This window comes from Stylophora pistillata, chromosome 8 (genome assembly GCF_964205215.1).
Source record: "Stylophora pistillata chromosome 8, jaStyPist1.2, whole genome shotgun sequence".
NCBI lineage: Eukaryota > Metazoa > Cnidaria > Anthozoa > Scleractinia > Pocilloporidae > Stylophora > Stylophora pistillata.
The window spans coordinates 17,410,786-17,423,738 of NC_142526.1; the positions used below are offsets into that span (position 1 = coordinate 17,410,786).

At 38.7% G+C, this 12,953-nt stretch overlaps 1 pseudogene across 1 annotated transcript; it reads right to left on the reverse strand.

Annotated features, from left to right (window-relative positions):
* Positions 1–25: 25 nt before the first annotated feature.
* Positions 26–12,920, reverse strand: LOC148725281 (beta-1 adrenergic receptor-like; annotated as a pseudogene). The gene is made up of 3 exons (XR_015991225.1): positions 10,998–12,920; positions 8,828–8,895; positions 26–2,304 (listed from the first exon to the last, which is right to left on the reverse strand). The product of XR_015991225.1 is annotated as a beta-1 adrenergic receptor-like (transcript).
* Positions 12,921–12,953: the final 33 nt, after the last annotated feature.

Below are 12,953 nucleotides of genomic sequence, written 5' to 3' on the forward strand. Positions count from 1 at the left end.
AGTTTTCTTGCTTGCTCTGTTTCTCTTTATTTTATTTTATTTTTTTTTTTGTGTCACTTTTTCTCCCATCAATATTTGTTTTCCTGGGGGGAGGGGCAGAATGTTTTGGGGGTGATCACAAGCTTTTCAGGAGGAACGGAGTGGGGGGGGGGGGGAATCAGTCGTAGCCAAAAGAGTATGAACAGGAAGAACAATAGAAAACTGACTACCACCAATAAGGGGGAAGGCCGAACATTACTACATAGTCTATAAGGGGGAATTTTTTCGTGAGATAATCCAACATCAAATTTTCCTTCCCTTTTTTCTGCTTTGAAATTCCGTTCCTTCATGTCTCTTTACCTTTGCTATTATTCATTGATTACTCTTTGTTTTCCGTTTTCTACTTCTCATTCCCAAATTTTTTACTTCTCATTATTCCATTCGCGAAATGGCTAGTGGAATAAAGTAGATCGCAATCAGTGATCTTTGGGCCACAAAAAGGGTTCACAGAAATCCATCTCCAATAGTGAAGGATGTCTAACATTCAATGAAATCAGCCAACACCCAATCGCTGTTGCCGGTTTAAATAGGAGAATGTAGAGTATGATTAATATACAAATGATACACACTTGGATGCTGTACTGGTTCCCCTCCTTTCAAAGAGTTTCAATGAAATCAGCCCACTACCCACCGTCACTGTACACTGTCACTGTTTTATGTCCACAAAGGCGCGTAAGTTTCATTTAAGTTTGTCTTCATGTTAAAAAAAATTAATGTGTTTAGATCAACATTTTAGTTAATTCTTGGAATATTGGTCTTCGGGATGAAAGCGATGAAGTGAGAAAACTTGCGACGGCAAATCTGAGGAATCTTCGATCAAAAAAATTAATTTCTCTTTTTTTCAAGAGTTTCGCGAATGAATGGTTGAGTTCACCGTCTCTAACGGAGCCAGACCTCAGTTTCAAACCAACATATAAGAGCAGAGTTGAATTCCAAATAGAAACGTAAATAACTAGCTTTTGGGACTCCCGTTCTCAGACCACGCAAAGTTAGGCGCTTCTGTGTAGGGCTTTTACTTGTACTGCTCGAACGGAAACACAAAAAATTCTTTACTTTGAATTCTCTAATATACCAACTTTATTGCTGCTCCAAACTCAAATCTACTCTTTGTCTTTGATACATTCCGTAAGCTATATATTATATACAGTAAATAACTGATGGAGTAATTCAACTCAAAGTCGTCAGATCAACCTCACAGTAGACAGTTCGACCTCGCATTACTTGTGGTGTACTATCATCGCACGTTGCCGAAGTCACGATGCTTTTAAGTCAGGTTCCCTCATTAGGGAAACAAAAAAAAATTTCTAATCGCGTGCTTCACTGCTCGTCTCATTTCAATCATCTTCCAACAATACAAGAAAGGGTTTAGAGCCGAGTTAGAGAACACCAGAGACCACGATAGAATCCAGGCGAAGTTAAGGAATGGGGTGTTGAATTTACTGATAGAAAAAAATACACCCATTAAACTAAAAGGAAGATAGCAAGCCAATAATACCATTTGTATCCACAGTACTGTGGACACTGTCTTTTGGTATTTCACTTTATTCAGTTGGGTTCCTTCCCCATTTGGTTGTTCTTGCACTTGTGCTCGAGAAAGGCGAAGTGTGCGATAAATTTTGGTGTAGCAGAAAGTAGAGATCATTATGCATATCAGCCACATTGCACATCCAATGCCCACGAAAATACGAAGACTGAGAAGTACTAACGACACAATGAGGGTAACAATGACCCAGTTGATAATAACAAGCGCCTTTACTCGCCTAATAGTAATAACCTGTTTGTATCTTAGCCCCAGTAACAGTGCAAGAAGTCTGTCCACACTCATTCCAGTCATTGTTGACAAAGATACCGCACAGAATATCGAACCAATAGTTAGAGATAGTAATTGAGAGAAGTAGCAACCCTTTGAGCGCTCTGGGAGCATTAGGTAAACACTGTAAAGAGGATTTGAAATGAGACCCACGCCCAAATCTGTACAAGCAAGACAACTGAGCAAGAGTTTCGATGGCGGATGAAGGCACGACACTTTACGAAGAGTAACAATGATCAAAAACTTTCCCGGCTATAATTGCAATTATTGATAGAGGAAGATTTATAGCTGAAATAAATATCCTCTGACCTGCTCCGAGACCCCAAGTACAGAAAAACTTAGAGCTTGTTGTCGTATTATTTCCATCCTCATTTAAATTCGCCATGAAATCATTCAGGCCTCTTTATTCGCAATCCGAAACTGAAGTAACACCGTTGGGGTTGATTCGGTTGCCGCTGAAAGGAAGGTTATTTCTTAATCTATAAGATCATAATATGAATTAAACGACATGATATGGTATGATGATAATATTCCTAAACTGGTTCTTATTGGTTTAAATCGATCACGTGACGCGATAGTGTTCATCCGTGGAGAGACACTATCAGCCCATAGTGCCCGCCCGCGGAAAATACCCGGATGGATAGTGCCCGCCTGCGGAAAATACCTGGATTGATAGTACTCATCCGGGAAAAGTTTTGAATAGTTTGACGGCTGCGAAGTTAGGCAGATCGGAAAAATAGTGACTTTTCAATTCTGACAGGTATAACGTATTATTTAGCCAATGTACGGTTGCGAATTATTGACATTTGTGACAAGCTGTAGGCGCGGAAGAAAATTTAGTGGTGAACAATAAAAACAATAGAGTGTTTATGTCTCGGAACTATCGGTCTGATAGTTGCCCCTTGGAAATCTGATGTTCTTAAAACTAGCATATTTGTTTTAAGAACATCAAATTTCTGCGGGGCAACTATCAGCCGATAGTTCCTCGACAGAAACACTCTATTGTTTAATTATAGTTCACCACTAAATTTTCTCCGATTCTTATTGGTTTAAATTGATCACATGACGCGATAGCGTTCATCCGTGGAGAGACACTATCAGCCCATAAAGCCCGTTCACGGAAAATACCCGGATGGATAGTACTCATCCGTGAAAAATTCTGAATGGTTTGACAGCTACGAAGTTAGGCAGATCAGAAAAGCAGTGACTTTTCAATTCTGATAGGTATAACGTATTATTTAGATAATATACAGTTGCGAATCATTGATATTTGTGACAGGCTGTACGCATGAATAAATATTTGACTGATCTGCATTTAGTGGATTTTGACTGTTTTTCAACTGGCACGCGGAAGAAATTTAGTGGTGAACAATAAAGACAATATTTGTTTTAAGAACATCAAATTTCCGATAGTTCCTCGACAGAAACACTCTATTGTTTAAAAAATCTGCTTTTTATGGTACGATAGCTTTTATTTTGCCTTAAGTTACAGTTAAAATCATTTCTTTAAGCTTTCGCTGATCCATACATATATCAACAGGGATGATGATAAAGTGGATCGGAGAGAGCTTAGAGACCTAACTAAAAACTGTTTTACCAATTAAAGTGCTACTGAAGGACAACGTGGAACGACTGCGTTAGGTTATGGGGAGCGGAATTACCCAAAAATGTGCATAAAAGCGGCAGGACCTATTCAGCGAAAGTCGGTCGAACTTGTGCAAATAGTGCACAACAGAAATGAACTTGTCTCTTCTCCGCTCGCTACGAATCAGAGGATTTATTCTAAACCCTTACTTAATTCGGCCAAATATATGCGACTGTGTGACAGAGTTCGTATTTATCGCTCGCTACGAATCAGAGGATTTATTCTAAACCCTTACTTAATTCGGCCAAATATATGCGACTGTGTGACAGAGTTCGTATTTATCGCTCGCTACGAATCAGAGGATTTATTCTAAACCCTTACTTAATTCGGCCAAATATATGCGACTGTGTGACAGAGTTCGTATTTATCGCTCGCTACGAATCAGAGGATTTATTCTAAACCCTTACTTAATTCGGCCAAATATATGCGACTGTGTGACAGAGTTCGTATTTATCGCTCGCTACGAATCAGAGGATTTATTCTAAACCCTTACTTAATTCGGCCAAATATATGCGACTGTGTGACAGAGTTCGTATTTATCGCTCGCTACGAATCAGAGGATTTATTCTAAACCCTTACTTAATTCGGCCAAATATATGCGACTGTGTGACAGAGTTCGTATTTATCGCTCGCTACGAATCAGAGGATTTATTCTAAACCCTTACTTAATTCGGCCAAATATATGCGACTGTGTGACAGAGTTCGTATTTATCGCTCGCTACGAATCAGAGGATTTATTCTAAACCCTTACTTAATTCGGCCAAATATATGCGACTGTGTGACAGAGTTCGTATTTATCGCTCGCTACGAATCAGAGGATTTATTCTAAACCCTTACTTAATTCGGCCAAATATATGCGACTGTGTGACAGAGTTCGTATTTATCGCTCGCTACGAATCAGAGGATTTATTCTAAACCCTTACTTAATTCGGCCAAATATATGCGACTGTGTGACAGAGTTCGTATTTATCGCTCGCTACGAATCAGAGGATTTATTCTAAACCCTTACTTAATTCGGCCAAATATATGCGACTGTGTGACAGAGTTCGTATTTATCGCTCGCTACGAATCAGAGGATTTATTCTAAACCCTTACTTAATTCGGCCAAATATATGCGACTGTGTGACAGAGTTCGTATTTATCGCTCGCTACGAATCAGAGGATTTATTCTAAACCCTTACTTAATTCGGCCAAATATATGCGACTGTGTGACAGAGTTCGTATTTATCGCTCGCTACGAATCAGAGGATTTATTCTAAACCCTTACTTAATTCGGCCAAATATATGCGACTGTGTGACAGAGTTCGTATTTATCGCTCGCTACGAATCAGAGGATTTATTCTAAACCCTTACTTAATTCGGCCAAATATATGCGACTGTGTGACAGAGTTCGTATTTATCGCTCGCTACGAATCAGAGGATTTATTCTAAACCCTTACTTAATTCGGCCAAATATATGCGACTGTGTGACAGAGTTCGTATTTATCGCTCGCTACGAATCAGAGGATTTATTCTAAACCCTTACTTAATTCGGCCAAATATATGCGACTGTGTGACAGAGTTCGTATTTATCGCTCGCTACGAATCAGAGGATTTATTCTAAACCCTTACTTAATTCGGCCAAATATATGCGACTGTGTGACAGAGTTCGTATTTATCGCTCGCTACGAATCAGAGGATTTATTCTAAACCCTTACTTAATTCGGCCAAATATATGCGACTGTGTGACAGAGTTCGTATTTATCGCTCGCTACGAATCAGAGGATTTATTCTAAACCCTTACTTAATTCGGCCAAATATATGCGACTGTGTGACAGAGTTCGTATTTATCGCTCGCTACGAATCAGAGGATTTATTCTAAACCCTTACTTAATTCGGCCAAATATATGCGACTGTGTGACAGAGTTCGTATTTATCGCTCGCTACGAATCAGAGGATTTATTCTAAACCCTTACTTAATTCGGCCAAATATATCCGACTGTGTGACAGAGTTCGTATTTATCGCTCGCTACGAATCAGAGGATTTATTCTAAACCCTTACTTAATTCGGCCAAATATATCCGACTGTGTGACAGAGTTCGTATTTATCGCTCGCTACGAATCAGAGGATTTATTCTAAACCCTTACTTAATTCGGCCAAATATATCCGACTGTGTGACAGAGTTCGTATTTATCGCTCGCTACGAATCAGAGGATTTATTCTAAACCCTTACTTAATTCGGCCAAATATATGCGACTGTGTGACAGAGTTCGTATTTATCGCTCGCTACGAATCAGAGGATTTATTCTAAACCCTTACTTAATTCGGCCAAATATATCCGACTGTGTGACAGAGTTCGTATTTATCGCTCGCTACGAATCAGAGGATTTATTCTAAACCCTTACTTAATTCGGCCAAATATATCCGACTGTGTGACAGAGTTCGTATTTATCGCTCGCTACGAATCAGAGGATTTATTCTAAACCCTTACTTAATTCGGCCAAATATATGCGACTGTGTGACAGAGTTCGTATTTATCGCTCGCTACGAATCAGAGGATTTATTCTAAACCCTTACTTAATTCGGCCAAATATATGCGACTGTGTGACAGAGTTCGTATTTATCGCTCGCTACGAATCAGAGGATTTATTCTAAACCCTTACTTAATTCGGCCAAATATATGCGACTGTGTGACAGAGTTCGTATTTATCGCTCGCTACGAATCAGAGGATTTATTCTAAACCCTTACTTAATTCGGCCAAATATATGCGACTGTGTGACAGAGTTCGTATTTATCGCTCGCTACGAATCAGAGGATTTATTCTAAACCCTTACTTAATTCGGCCAAATATATGCGACTGTGTGACAGAGTTCGTATTTATCGCTCGCTACGAATCAGAGGATTTATTCTAAACCCTTACTTAATTCGGCCAAATATATGCGACTGTGTGACAGAGTTCGTATTTATCGCTCGCTACGAATCAGAGGATTTATTCTAAACCCTTACTTAATTCGGCCAAATATATGCGACTGTGTGACAGAGTTCGTATTTATCGCTCGCTACGAATCAGAGGATTTATTCTAAACCCTTACTTAATTCGGCCAAATATATGCGACTGTGTGACAGAGTTCGTATTTATCGCTCGCTACGAATCAGAGGATTTATTCTAAACCCTTACTTAATTCGGCCAAATATATGCGACTGTGTGACAGAGTTCGTATTTATCGCTCGCTACGAATCAGAGGATTTATTCTAAACCCTTACTTAATTCGGCCAAATATATGCGACTGTGTGACAGAGTTCGTATTTATCGCTCGCTACGAATCAGAGGATTTATTCTAAACCCTTACTTAATTCGGCCAAATATATGCGACTGTGTGACAGAGTTCGTATTTATCGCTCGCTACGAATCAGAGGATTTATTCTAAACCCTTACTTAATTCGGCCAAATATATGCGACTGTGTGACAGAGTTCGTATTTATCGCTCGCTACGAATCAGAGGATTTATTCTAAACCCTTACTTAATTCGGCCAAATATATGCGACTGTGTGACAGAGTTCGTATTTATCGCTCGCTACGAATCAGAGGATTTATTCTAAACCCTTACTTAATTCGGCCAAATATATGCGACTGTGTGACAGAGTTCGTATTTATCGCTCGCTACGAATCAGAGGATTTATTCTAAACCCTTACTTAATTCGGCCAAATATATGCGACTGTGTGACAGAGTTCGTATTTATCGCTCGCTACGAATCAGAGGATTTATTCTAAACCCTTACTTAATTCGGCCAAATATATCCGACTGTGTGACAGAGTTCGTATTTATCGCTCGCTACGAATCAGAGGATTTATTCTAAACCCTTACTTAATTCGGCCAAATATATCCGACTGTGTGACAGAGTTCGTATTTATCGCTCGCTACGAATCAGAGGATTTATTCTAAACCCTTACTTAATTCGGCCAAATATATGCGACTGTGTGACAGAGTTCGTATTTATCGCTCGCTACGAATCAGAGGATTTATTCTAAACCCTTACTTAATTCGGCCAAATATATGCGACTGTGTGACAGAGTTCGTATTTATCGCTCGCTACGAATCAGAGGATTTATTCTAAACCCTTACTTAATTCGGCCAAATATATCCGACTGTGTGACAGAGTTCGTATTTATCGCTCGCTACGAATCAGAGGATTTATTCTAAACCCTTACTTAATTCGGCCAAATATATGCGACTGTGTGACAGAGTTCGTATTTATCGCTCGCTACGAATCAGAGGATTTATTCTAAACCCTTACTTAATTCGGCCAAATATATCCGACTGTGTGACAGAGTTCGTATTTATCGCTCGCTACGAATCAGAGGATTTATTCTAAACCCTTACTTAATTCGGCCAAATATATGCGACTGTGTGACAGAGTTCGTATTTATCGCTCGCTACGAATCAGAGGATTTATTCTAAACCCTTACTTAATTCGGCCAAATATATCCGACTGTGTGACAGAGTTCGTATTTATCGCTCGCTACGAATCAGAGGATTTATTCTAAACCCTTACTTAATTCGGCCAAATATATGCGACTGTGTGACAGAGTTCGTATTTATCGCTCGCTACGAATCAGAGGATTTATTCTAAACCCTTACTTAATTCGGCCAAATATATGCGACTGTGTGACAGAGTTCGTATTTATCGCTCGCTACGAATCAGAGGATTTATTCTAAACCCTTACTTAATTCGGCCAAATATATGCGACTGTGTGACAGAGTTCGTATTTATCGCTCGCTACGAATCAGAGGATTTATTCTAAACCCTTACTTAATTCGGCCAAATATATGCGACTGTGTGACAGAGTTCGTATTTATCGCTCGCTACGAATCAGAGGATTTATTCTAAACCCTTACTTAATTCGGCCAAATATATGCGACTGTGTGACAGAGTTCGTATTTATCGCTCGCTACGAATCAGAGGATTTATTCTAAACCCTTACTTAATTCGGCCAAATATATGCGACTGTGTGACAGAGTTCGTATTTATCGCTCGCTACGAATCAGAGGATTTATTCTAAACCCTTACTTAATTCGGCCAAATATATGCGACTGTGTGACAGAGTTCGTATTTATCGGGGAAGTTTTTCAAAATGAAGCCGAAAACATGTTGAACTTTAAAACACAAATCGACCGTACATATTTTTTTTTTTTTTTTTTTTTTTCATCCTCAAACTGTGCCTTAATACTTGTGGGAGAAAACTGAAGGTTTCATTCATAGATTTAACACTTTTGTGGGTCACAAAATGGCAAACCACACCTGACAACACGTTTCGGAATCCGTAATGAAATCAAAATGAAACTGACTTACTTCAGATAGTTGAAAGTGACTCACATCGGAGATATGAAACGGCGCTTCGGCCTTGAATTCCTTCAATTCTGTTAGTCGCAAAAGAAAAAAAAATTGTATTATAGGCATGAAAACACGAATTATGTTTTAAGAGCCATCTTTACCTTGTCCACGTCGAGAAATAACTAGAAAAAGTCAATCAATCGGTGGGGTCTCTTTTTGCAAACGAGAAGGCTTGTTCGCAAAGTTCATGAGAAGCTTCAACGTTTATCACGCTCCTTTCCAAGTCAAAATAGATAGCAAATTGAACTTCACAAACACAAAGCAAATTTTTGCTCTCTTAAGACTCCACGATAAGTTTTTTTCTTGTTCCTAAATTGAGTCTCTGCAACAAAATTTCCCTTAGAAAAAGAAAAAACTTTTTATTTCCCGTCTATGTAAACTCCCTGTGTTCGTTAATATTCTGTGCTCTTAGCCATCTTTGAGCTTTTATCAAAGTTTGCCATCATTTAGAAAACATTAGGTTTTGATCAACATTTTGTTTAAATCTTTGAAAGATATAGCATACTGTCTTCACGATTAAAAAAATTGAACGAAGTTTTTTAGTACAGAGCCGAAGATGTAAGTAAATTTTAACAAACAACGCTAACTTGGAGCTTTTGAATGGAGAAAATTTAAACAGTGTGGTTTAGTAAGGAGCTTACGTAGTCAGGACGGCGAATCCAAGAAAAAAACGTCGATTAAAAAAGAAATAAATATTTTTGGATGAGTTAAATGTCTGTAACGACGCACGACCCAATTTCAGCATTACATATGTGAGTGGGGTTGAGCTTGTAGAGGACGGCCGGGAAATGTATGAAAATTAAAGCTGCACTGGCAGAGCCATTATTCTGCTTAGAAAATCATTTGTTTCGTTGCGTTCTCCAAGCTGTCGCCTTCGTGGTTTGCTTAAGGTCCCTTCTGTCAGTGACTGTCACACTTTAGAAAGAGCTACGGATGTAAATGATGTGTGCATTATAACAGGTGCAAAACTTTCAGTTAGTTTCCTTTTCTACCTGTACCCTTTTTTTATATCTATAATAGAAAGGTGCTGAAAACAACTCTTATCTTAATTATTTTATGATCATACGACAAAACTGTCTAATAGGGCTGTGTTATTAGAGCTGTTTCCTATTTCTCACTCTCGGTAAAGATTTTGTTAGATTAGCAACTTAGTGAAAAATAATAACAATCATAGCAACGATGCTATTGCCTTCTATAACTATATGAAAAACAGTAATTATTTAAGTACCTGACAAATGCATTTTCCAAATTTTCGGTCAGTTTAGTACCCAGATATAGTGCTATTAACATAAATTTCACTTTACATGAGTTGAATCATTTTAAAACAGCTCAGACAGCTTTGAACATCTTCGAAGGTTCTAGGTAAGTTCTGCGGTTGATTCTGTTGATAGAGACCAATCACTTTTAGAACGGGTTATAGTAATTTCAATTTCTCAGCGGAGCTAGGCCAACGACATTATTTAATCAGTATTTTATAAAAAGAACGATTGTTAACGATGCTCATTAGCGGTTTAAACAACTTGCAGGAACTGGTCACTTTGCCACTCGCTTTGCAGAACATCTCTAGCTTCGTTGCAATTTTTCATAGAGATATCTTGTTTTACCGGCTGGGCAGCATTTTTAACCAAAGACTACGGTCCGCAAAAATTGATTTGGAAATCAGTTTTTTGATACTAAATTTGTTTTAAAAAGATTGAAACGTGGCCTAAAAACCATATGTAATTTGATAATCCTTCACAAAAAGTAATTCAGAAACTTAAAACTAGAGGTATTTGTAGTTAAAAATTATAAAAATCAATATGGCGCTCATTCATAAAACATCTGAATTTTCCAAAGCAATTTATTCGTTTGTGAAACGTTGAGCGAAGTCTTGAGATCTTCTATTAATACACTTTCGCTTATTCTTTTCTATTCCCTTGGTTTTCGACATTTCTACCTAAAATGTTACAACAGAAACCTAGGGATTTCAATGAGTTAAAGTCGCATTAGATCCCATTGGGTCTAGCTAGAAAAAGTGTCTCATAAGACATAAGTTTTCGGTGGAAGAAAGACAAGATTTACACACGCCATTGCAGAAAACAAACAAACAATCTCATAAACTCCAAAACACACATTTGCATTCACTTACAATTTTGCTTTCCGTGACAATTAAAACTGAACAGAGGTAAATCTTCGAATATTAATCATCCTTGGAAATAAACGATGTTTTCCGTAAGATTGCTGACCGTCGCTTTGGTGATTTACTAGTCGGTATGATCAATTCTAAAGTGTACGTGCAATTTTTTTCCTGTTCAATTGACAGGTGTCAGATCGTGACAGATACTGATTGAAAACTTATTAGAAGTTTGCTTGGAAGCCTTTTATGTAAATTAAAAATGTTTCAGAGAAGCCTTTCTCATTAATTTTAAAAACCTCTGTTTTCTTTATCATCTACTCGGTAAAAAAATGTTCAGTTTATGGAGGATCTTCCCGAAATTGAACTCGTAATTGTAGCCCAAAATCATCCAAGTTCTTTTAGCAAGCGTTTTGTTGAGAGTTAGAAAACATAACAATGTTATTCCCCGGCCTGGGTTGGTCCGTATTGGGAAAAACTGTGTCCTCTCTCTTTAGTACCTCGAGCACAGTTTTTCCCAATACGAACGTCCCATCTAACGTATGTTTTTTTTTAATTCAACCAATCAGATTGTTTGCACCATTCAAACAAGGAGTCTGATTGGCTTATATTAGCGTGTTTTATGAGAGTACTGAAAAACTTGCTGACGTCACTTTTTATCCGCTTCGAAAATTTAGAGATATTTTGAAAATAGAAAGTAATGCGTGGTGAATTTTACGGATTCTTTAATAAAACAAACATAGAAGACCCTGACTGCGTTCTGTTTTGTTGTAAAGCACTTATGCAAGGGCGTAGTCAGGGGGGGATCCTGGGGTGCCCGTGACCCCCCTTGGTAGGCCTTCTTTTGAGCAAACAACCTACAATATTCAGGTGGTGAAAACGCCATGACAATATCTTGGCCTGCCCACTATACTCTCACTGTTCATCCCAAAACTGTAACATTAAGTAAAACATGTACGGCGGGGAGGTCGACATGACAATCTGGTGAGTAGCCTCTGTGAGCCCCCCTTTGAAAAATCCTGGCTACGCCCCTGCTTATGGAAGCGGCTAAAGCACTCAAGAACTAAGGAGAACACTCGACAATGTCCCGTGTTCCCCCCCCCCCTACACTTCTTTGGTGCTCGAGCCACTGCTGTAAGAATCTTGAGCAAACCACGACGGCGACAGCAATGAGGACGTGACAAACCTAACGATCTAAGGGGGAGAAGAGTAGCTCAGCAAGTGCGTTTTAAAACTTTGTACATTTTTTAACTCCCTCTGCAAAACAACGGGTGAAATCACCAAAATTGGTGTCATTTATGAACAAAAACCGCGACGGAAAACTATTTCAATTTCCATTTGAGACTCAACGCTGCTCACACACGTTAGGCTGAAGTTTAGGTGTGGTGCCGTAAGAGTCGGTAAACACATGCAGGCATTGCGAAATTCTAACTAAAAATATAAATAAATTTTTTGATTGAAGTCGTCTTCGTCTCAAAAAAGGTTGTGCTTATTAAGAGTCTAACTAACACGTATTGTGGTCGACAGCTTTCATTTACTTATGCAAAAATACTGCTCAAATAACCTGCTGAGTTTTTCTCATTTGTCTGAGTAACAACTAACTGTCACGTAAATATGCATCATGATTCCATCAATTCTAGAATCACTGGTGGTGAAAACCAAAACCGAAATAGCGAATGTCCTTTTGATGGCATTAGCCTCACCGAACAGCACACTATTAGGAGAAAAAAGGGAAGGCACGCTGCGCCAAAGATCTCCCAACTAAAGGTTCTTTCCTTTTTTTTTCCATACATAAAAACCAACACAGCAAATTCCAATTCTCATCATCGAGAATCAGTGAGGGGAAAGATGCATTCAGCGGATGTCCTGGGTTTCTGTACCATGAATTGACTACTGCTACGCCTCATGGTCAAAGTACTGGTCCATTTCGACAAGTTTCCCCGAAAGCATGCTGGTCCTCATTGATTCATT